Genomic DNA, 8714 nt, shown 5'->3' with positions numbered 1-8714 from the left:
TGAATTCAACAGACCTCAGAAGCTATCCAGTCTAATTTCCTCAGGTTTTCCACTGGTTCTCTACACCTACTCTTACCCCATCCGTGAAAACACCTCACTACACCTCCATTCCTGCGGCATTCAGATATGAACTTAAGAATGACTCCCGAAGGGAAATTTTCCATGACTCATCCGCCACTAATACCCTAGCTAGATCCATTTCTCCTGATGCATGTTCTCTTAAAACTCTGTATGTCTCCTTCACACAACTCATCCCAAATGCAGTTAAATATTTGTACAGTTATTTGTAAGATGCATGCCTCCTCCTCGACACTGGAAAGTAGATTCCATGAAGTCAAAGAACATATTGAAATGTTAGTCCCTAGCTAGGGGCTTATCAGTCAATACCCACTCGATGGATGAATAATGAATGAATGTAAATAATGAATAAATAAATAATAAATGAATGAATGAAACGTTATAGAGTCGTTGTGAAGATAAAGTAAAAAAAGAATCCATCCTAACATGCACAGTGTCTGGTGTATATTAGAAGCTTATGAAATAATATTAGATCCCTTGCTAGCTAACCCTTGAAGTAAAAGCATTAACATTTTGTATTCAATGTTTTTATACTTACTGTTATGACATACATATTTCCCATATTATTTTTTAACTTAATTAATTTATTACTTTTTAAAATTTTTATTTATTTTTGGTCGTGTTGGGTCTTTGTTGCTGCACCTGGGCTTTCTCTAGTTGTGGCGAGTGGGGGCTACTCTTCATTGCGGTGCACGGGCTTCTCACTGCGGTGGCTTCTCTTGTTGTGGAGCACGGGCTCTAGGCGCGCGGGCTTCAGTAGCTGTGGCACATGGGCTCAGTAGTTGTGGTGTGGCTCGTGGGCTCTAGGACACAGGGTCAGTAGTTGTGGCTCACGGGCTTAGTTGCTCCGCGGCATGTGGGATCTTTCCGGACCAGGGCACAAATCCATGTCCCCTGCATCGGCAGGCAGATTCTTAACCTCTGCGCCAGCAGCGAAGCCCTCCCATACTATCAAAGTCTTTTGATAAACACAATTTAAATGATTCCATGATATAGTCACATGGTATATTAGTTTGGGTGCTTTTGGCTTAAAGTAAGAAAAAAAAAAAAAAGCCCTGATTCAAAATGGCTGTAGTAATAAGGAAATTTGGTATCTCATCAAATTGAGAGTCCAAATGCTGACCAGGCTTGAGGTTGGTGCCTATCAGCAAGCCCTTGATGTCATCAAGGAACCAGGTTCTTTTTCCTTCTGTGATCACCACTGGTTTCATCCTAAGGTTGGTTCTCTTCATGATTGAGCTGGCTGCCAGTACAGGGTCTTGTTAACAGGCAAGAGGTACACAGAGAGAAATTCCAACCAGACTTACACTTTCCAGGAGAATGTCACGCTCTGATGGCTCAGACCAGTGGTTCCCTAATAATTACGAATATGAATTCTTAAGTTATCATATTTTATCTTGAATTAATATTACTCCATTTCGCATACAATGTAATAACATAATTTCCTTTGCCTCCCCCCTTTGTGCTATTGTTAAATAATTTTCTTCTACATTTGCTATAACTCTGTGGTATACAGTTATTATATTTGGATTTAAAATAGACACCTCTAGGCAAGAGGATCACTTCTCCCACAGATTGACTTGTCAAAATATAAACGAGTGTATTCAGAAAAGGACAGAGAGGGCCAAAGAGTGGGGTTTCACTTGGCTCACACCTCATCTGGCTGGAAATGTAGTGCACAGCTGTTTTGATCCCTGAGGCACTCTTGGACATTGTGCTGTAGCACATTCAAAATAGTGCCCATTACGGGGGAGATGCCAAATTACAATGGATTCAAAAGTATATAATGGGGCCTTAGCTACACAACACCGTCCAGCAAGTCAATCAGAATTGCATGATTTGTGCTAAAAATAAACCCAAAGACTGCTGTTGGACGTCCCCAGATGAGGACGCAACATAGGAACCTGTGCCACTAAGGACTGGACTCAAATGCCTTGAGCTGCAGGAAATTTCAGATACCTACCAGTATTTGTGGATACTTTTTCAGGATGGGTGGAAGCATATCCCACCTGGACAGAAAGTCTCTGAAGAGGATGCCTGGGTCTTGAACAAACTGAAAGCCGAACGTGAGTGTGGTATCACCATTGATATCTCCCTGTGGAAGTTCGAGACCAGCAAGTACTCTGTGACCATCACTGATGCTCCAGGACACAGAGACTTTATCAAAAACATGCTGACCCAGGCTGACTATGCTATCCTGATTGTGGCTGCTGGTGTTGGTGAATTTGAAGCAGGTATCTCCAAGAATGGGCAGACCCGTGAGCATGCCCTTCTGGCTTATACTCTGGGTGTGAAACAGCTAGTTGTTGGAGCTAAAACAACGGATTCCACTGAGCCGCCCTACAGCCAGAAGAGCTATGAGGAGGTTGCTAAGTAAGTCAGCACCTACATTAAGAAAATTGGCTACAACCCTGACATAGTAGCATTTGTACCAATGTCTGGCTGGAACAGTGAAAACATGCTGGAGCCAAGTGCTAGCATGCCTTGGTTCAAGGGTTGGACAGTCAGCCCTGGAGATGGCAATTCCAGTAGCACCATGCTGCTTGAAGCTCTGGATTGCATCCTGCCACCAGTTCATCTAACTGACAAGTCCTTGTGTCTGCCCCTCCAGGACATCTACAAAATTGGTATTGGTACTGTCCCTCTGGGTCGAGGGGAGACTGGTGTTCTCCAACCTGTCATGGTGGTCACCTTTGCTCCAGTCAACATTCCAACTAAAGTAAAGTCTGTTGAAATGCACCATGAAGCTTTGAGTAAAGCCCTTCCTGGTGACAGTGTGGGCTTCGCCGTCAAGAACGTGTCTGTCAAAGATGTTCATCATGGCAATGTGGTTGGTGACAGCAAAAATGACCCACTGATGGAAGCAGGTGGCTTCCAGCTCAAGTGATTATCTTGAACCATATCAGTGCTGGATATTCACCTGCGCTGGATTGTCACACAGCTCACATTGCTTGCAAGTTTGCTGAGCTGAAGGAGAAGATTGATCATCGTTCTGGGAAAAAGCTGGAAGAGAGCCCCAAATTCTTGAAATCTGGTGACGCTGCTATCGTGGATATGGTGCCTGGCAAGCCCATGTGTGTTGAGACCTTCTCTATCCTCCTCTGGTCATTTTGGTGTTTGTGACATGAGACAGATGGTTGCTGTGGCTATCATCAAAGCAGTGGACAAGAAGGCAGCTGGAGTGGGCAAGGTCACCAAGTCTGCCCCAAAAGCTCGGAGGGCTAAATGAATAGTATCCCCAGTATCTGCCACCCCAGTCTTAATCAGTGGTGGAAGAACGGTCTCAGAACTGTTTGTCTCAATTAGCCATTAAAATTTAATAGGAAAAGACTGGTGAATGATTAACAATGCATGATAAAACTTGCAAAAGGAAAGGAGAATGCTTTGTGGACCACTTGTTTTGTGTGTAGTAGTTTTTAAAATCAGCACTTTAGAAAAACACACACAGAAATAAAAAATCAGTACCTTTTAATTGGTTAAAGCCCTCCTGAAGGAAATTGTCCCCTGATTGGGATTAAGGCATTGGAACAGCATTCATCCTGGAGACCACAATCAACAGGAAAAACTGAGAAAATGAATATTAATTTAACTTGGGATACAGCCTTGTCAGCTGCCCTGCTATGGATCAGTGGCTCCCAGAAGCAGGCTTAAATTAAGCCCCTTTGAAATATTGTATGATAGGCCATTCCAGGTGTCTGCCTGGGTGGGAGAATCCATAAATGCTCTAAAAGAACTAGCAGTTGCCAAATATGGTAGAACATTGAGCACTACACTCTGTTCGTGAGGTCTGCCTATCCAACTGAAGTAAATGGTAATTTCATTGTAGCTGGAGAAGCATCAACCTATTTGGTTTTTTTTTTTGTCCAAATAAATAGCATAGGAATTTAGTATATGTATTGGGAACTGGAACAAAAACTCCAAGTTCAATTACAAATTAGACAGCAAAATGCTAAGGGGTTTCATCAGATTCAAATAGTTGTAGATAAAAAAGGAAAGAGAATTTTACTACTGACTAAAGATTCTAAGGAATATTCATCGCCCCCATTCAGCAGAAAGTAGCCAGAGTGGTCTTCATCCCTTTCTCCACAAGACTGTGGAACATGGACACTGACAGTGGGGAACTGTGATAGGGAACAACCTTTGTGTTCTATTATAAGTTAATCACAAAAGAGATGTTGCCTATAAGCTTAAATTATACATCATGGCCCATCTCTGGGAACCCTGCCTCCCAGATAATGAGCATGAAGCTAAAATACCTTTGTTTAGCTCACAGGAAACATCCTGACCAGGCCCACCTGTGAATGACTGCAGGGAGGAAGAAATGAACACATCCTCTCCAGAGACTGACTGGAGCCAGGAAATGTTTGGCTTTAGTCCCTCTCCTTTTAGTATAAAAGAAGCCTGAATTCTAACTCAGGCAAGATGGTTCTTTGGGACACAAGTCCACTATTTTTTGGTTTGTTGGCTTTCCAAATAAAGTTGCTATTCCTCGCCCCAACAACTTGTCTCTCGATTTATTGCCCTATCGTGCTGTGAGCAATACCAACTTGGACATGGTAACGTTATCTTCTAGACCTTACTCTATAACTTCTGAAAGTCAGCCATTATTTGTATTTTTATTCCCTTATGTAGAAAATGTTTTCTCTCTGGCTACGTTTAAGGTTATCTCTTTAAATGGGCTTCTCAGTAGTTTAAATATATGCCCGGGTGTGGTGTTCCTTCTGTTTATTCTGTTTGAGGTTTACTGAGCTTATTCTAAGGGGGAGAATTCTAAACCCTTTAGTCTTTCCAAGTAATTTCTTTACTTATGGTTAAAAAAAAAAGAGCTCTGATTTATACATCAAATCTAAACAACAGTTGTCCCTTGCTTTTGCTGCAGGTATTATGAAAGAGGAGAGAAGGAAATAGGTATTTCTCGTAGTGATCCACCTGCCTCCCAGTTCTTAGCCAGCTGGTTTCACAGATCAGAGTTGCTGAGTGTTGACAGGACCTTTAGGACCAGAAAGCAGCTCAGCCTTCTGGAAAAAGAGCCTCAGGAGGCACTCTGCCAATGTCTCAGCGTTACAGAGCCATGTCCCTGAACATGGGACCCGGAGGGAGGGACTCCATCTCGCACTCCACTGCCAGGCATGCAGCTTGGTGCATGAATTCTATTACGAACCTCAGCTCAGCAGTTTTTGGATCAAACAGGTTAAAGTACACTTTTCAAGACCACTATACCCAGAAGACATATTTCATCTTCTAGAAAAATCGGCCGCCTCTTTTTTTTCTGAGGACCTCTGCAGAGACTGAATGAGAAGACAGCTTTGCAGGTGAGAACAAAGGATCATTGCTCTGAGACTCCTCATCTCCTTCTGTTTCCGGAATGAATCAAAATGCTACCGTTGGATGTGGATAAGAATTTCTGAGCTCATCTGTGTTGAGAATTATGCCAGATGAAACGGAAGCTATTCCCTTTGAGAAACCCGTATCAGGCATCTACTGTGTGTACGGCAGTATCCTAATTCTGTGAGAAGTTTTTCACTGGATAAAGACAGGCTTTTATTCTGAATTGATAAATGTGGAGCAATTTGGGAGCCTGCCATTGGTAGATGGGTGATAGAAAATGTAATAGCATCTGGGAAGGAATAGGCTGGTTCAGGTCTCGGTATATAACAGAGATTGTTGACATACTATGCAAATATGATCTTATTTAATCCTCTAGTAACGTACTAAGTTACACAGTCAGACTTTTTTCCCCCTTGGATAAATGATGCCCAGGGAAATTAAGTGCCCTGCTTAAAGTGTCAAAGAGACAAGGTAGATTCTAGTAAAAGAATTACAATACAGATGATATTAAATATGAATTTAAAACCATAAAAAAGAATGTAATTTTAAAAATCTCAGCTGTAATGCCCCTATATTTGGTGTTTCCTTCTAATTTTTTATCTTTACCTGATTTATGTAAGTATGATCAGAAAAATACTTTATAGCTAGTTAGAATTTTTGCACTGTCATTTTAATCCTTTTCATGTTCATCTTTAAGACTCTCTCATATGACAACATATATATCATAACTTTTGTTACTGGGTTTTAGAGTAGTAAAATAATGATAGATCATAGTTTATGTAAATTATAGAGAGACACTGAGATTGTGCCCAATACTTCCCTGTTACTTAACATTGTATTACTTTACAAACTTTTTCAGAGTGTTTCTCTTCACTTGAATTGTTTTCTTTGAATAAATTCCCAGTACTGGAATGGCTTTGTCAAAGGTTTCAAAGTGTGCTCTATAGGACTTTGCCCACTATCAATGCTGGCAACCCACTAAAATGAATCTCCTCAGTTTTAGTCAACTGCATTTACTGAACACCATATTTGTGTTTTCAGTGTGTGTGCACACACGTACAGAAAGTTCTCCCAAATGTACTTGTTGATACTTTAATATCCCCAGTAATCTGGCATCAAATTGAACTTTTCATATTTTCATGCACTCTTTTTGTGAAATGCTCCTCGCTAATGTCTGATTAGTCTTTAGAAATGATACATGTCTACTACTGTCTTGATACTTTCCAAGATACGGCACAGGTACTTCTATTCTGGTCTGAGGCTTTTTTCAAAGGAGCAACTAGTAGAAATTCCCATGCCCAGAACATAGTTGGCCTTCTGCAAGTACTTGTTGAATGAATGAAGGAGTCTTCTCCCCCTTGGTAAGCAGAGTGACTAAATCGATTATGTTGGTACAAATACATAGTACATTCAATCACTAAACAGACATTGAGTCCTTACTGTGTGTAATAAACACTGAGAATAATAAAATAAATCATTTGAGGCCCTGCCCAGAGGACTGATAATCTAGAAGACAAAATGCAATTTACTGTAACAAGCTGTGTGATTGAAATATGTATATAATCTTAGGGGAGTGCAGAAAAGGGAGTGATTTGTATTGTTTGGATTGAGGAAATACAGGGAGTCAATAGGGGAAAACCTGAAATTTGAGCAAGACTTTGAAACAGGAGCAAAAGCTGGATTAAGAAGGTCTTCTGGAAGTAGAGCATAAATAAAATGAAGAAAGGCAGGAGTTGTTAAATCAGATACTGAGTTAAAGAAATATTCTGTGGTCTTGTGGGGAATAGAAGGACAACAGAGGAGACTAATAGACTTTACCTTGATAGTAAAAAAAAAAAAAAAAAATTCATTTACAGGACTTAAGTGAGTCTTACCAGTCCCAGTGACTGCCCACAGCAGCTACAGTCAAGATACAAACAACACTTTAATAATTAACTTAAAATGGGTTAAAGACGTAAATGTATTAAGACTTGAATTCGTAAAACTCCTAGAAGAAAACATGAGGGAAAAAACTTGACCTTGGTCTTGGCAATGAGTTTTTGGATACGACAACAGAAGCACAAGCAATGAAAGCAAAAAATAAAGTGGGACTATATCAAACTAAAAAGCTTATGGAGGGCTTCCAGGGCTTCCCTGTTGGCGCAGTGGTTGAGAGTCCGCCTGCCGATGCAGGGGACACGGGTTCGTGCCCCGGTCCGGGAAGATCCCACATGCCACGGAGCGGCTGGGCCCGTGAGCCATGGCCTCTGAGCCTGCGTGTCCGGAGCCTGTGCTCGGCAACGGGAGAGGCCACAACAGTGAGAGGCCCGCATACCGCAAAAAAAAAAAAAAGCTTATGGAGAGAAAAAAGAAAATCAACAAAATGAACAACCTATGGAATGGGAGAAAATATTTGCAAACCAATAAGGGGTTAATATCCAAAATATGTAAAGAACTCATACAAGTCAAGAGCAAAATATATATATTGTATGTATACTTAATCCTGTTTAAGAATGAGCAAAGAAGCCCTAGAAAGACATTTTTCCAAAGAAGACATACAAATGGCCAATAGGTACATGAAAAGATGCTCGAAACAACATCACAATAAGAATACCTCACACCTGTTTAAATGGCTTTTATCAAGCAGACAAGAGATAAGTGTCAAAGACGTGGAGAACAGGGAACCCTAATGCACTGTTGGTGGGATTATGAATTGGTGCAGCCACTATGGAAATAGTATGGAGGTTCCTATAAAAATTATAAATAGAACTACCATATGGTCCAGTAACCCCACTTCTGGGTACATATCTGAAGGAAATTAAGTCACTATCTTGAGGAGACATCTGCACCCCCATGTTCATTGCAGGACTATTCACAATAGTGAAGACATGGAAACAATCTAAGTGTCCATAGATGGACGAATGGGTACATAAGTTGTGGTATATCTACACATTGGAATATTATTCAGTCATGAGAAAGAAGAAAATTCTGCCATTTGTGACATGGATAACTTGAGAGCATTATGCTAAGTGAAAAAAGTCAGATAGAGTAAGACAGATACGCTATGATCTCAGTTACACGTGGAATCTGAAAAGAAACAAACTGATAGAAACAGAGAAGAATAGTGGTTGCAAGCGACCAGGGGTTGGAGGAGATGCAAAGATGTTGGTCAGAGGGTACGAATTTCCATTTATGAGATAATTTCTGGAGATCTGGTGTGTAGCATGGTGACTATAATTAACAGTGCTGTATTATGTACTTGAAAGTTGCTAAGGAGTAGATCTTAAATGTTCTCACAACAATGCAAAAAGAAATACGTGATGTGATGG

The 8714-nt window shown here is 40.8% G+C and overlaps 1 pseudogene; it reads left to right on the top strand.

The window, feature by feature from the left end:
• Nucleotides 1-2119: 2119 nt before the first annotated feature.
• Nucleotides 2120-3307, top strand: LOC136126356 (elongation factor 1-alpha 1 pseudogene; annotated as a pseudogene).
• Nucleotides 3308-8714: the final 5407 nt, after the last annotated feature.

Source organism: Phocoena phocoena, chromosome 8, assembly GCF_963924675.1.
Source record: "Phocoena phocoena chromosome 8, mPhoPho1.1, whole genome shotgun sequence".
Taxonomy (NCBI): domain Eukaryota; kingdom Metazoa; phylum Chordata; class Mammalia; order Artiodactyla; family Phocoenidae; genus Phocoena; species Phocoena phocoena.
This window is presented reverse-complemented; position numbering and strand designations above follow the sequence as displayed.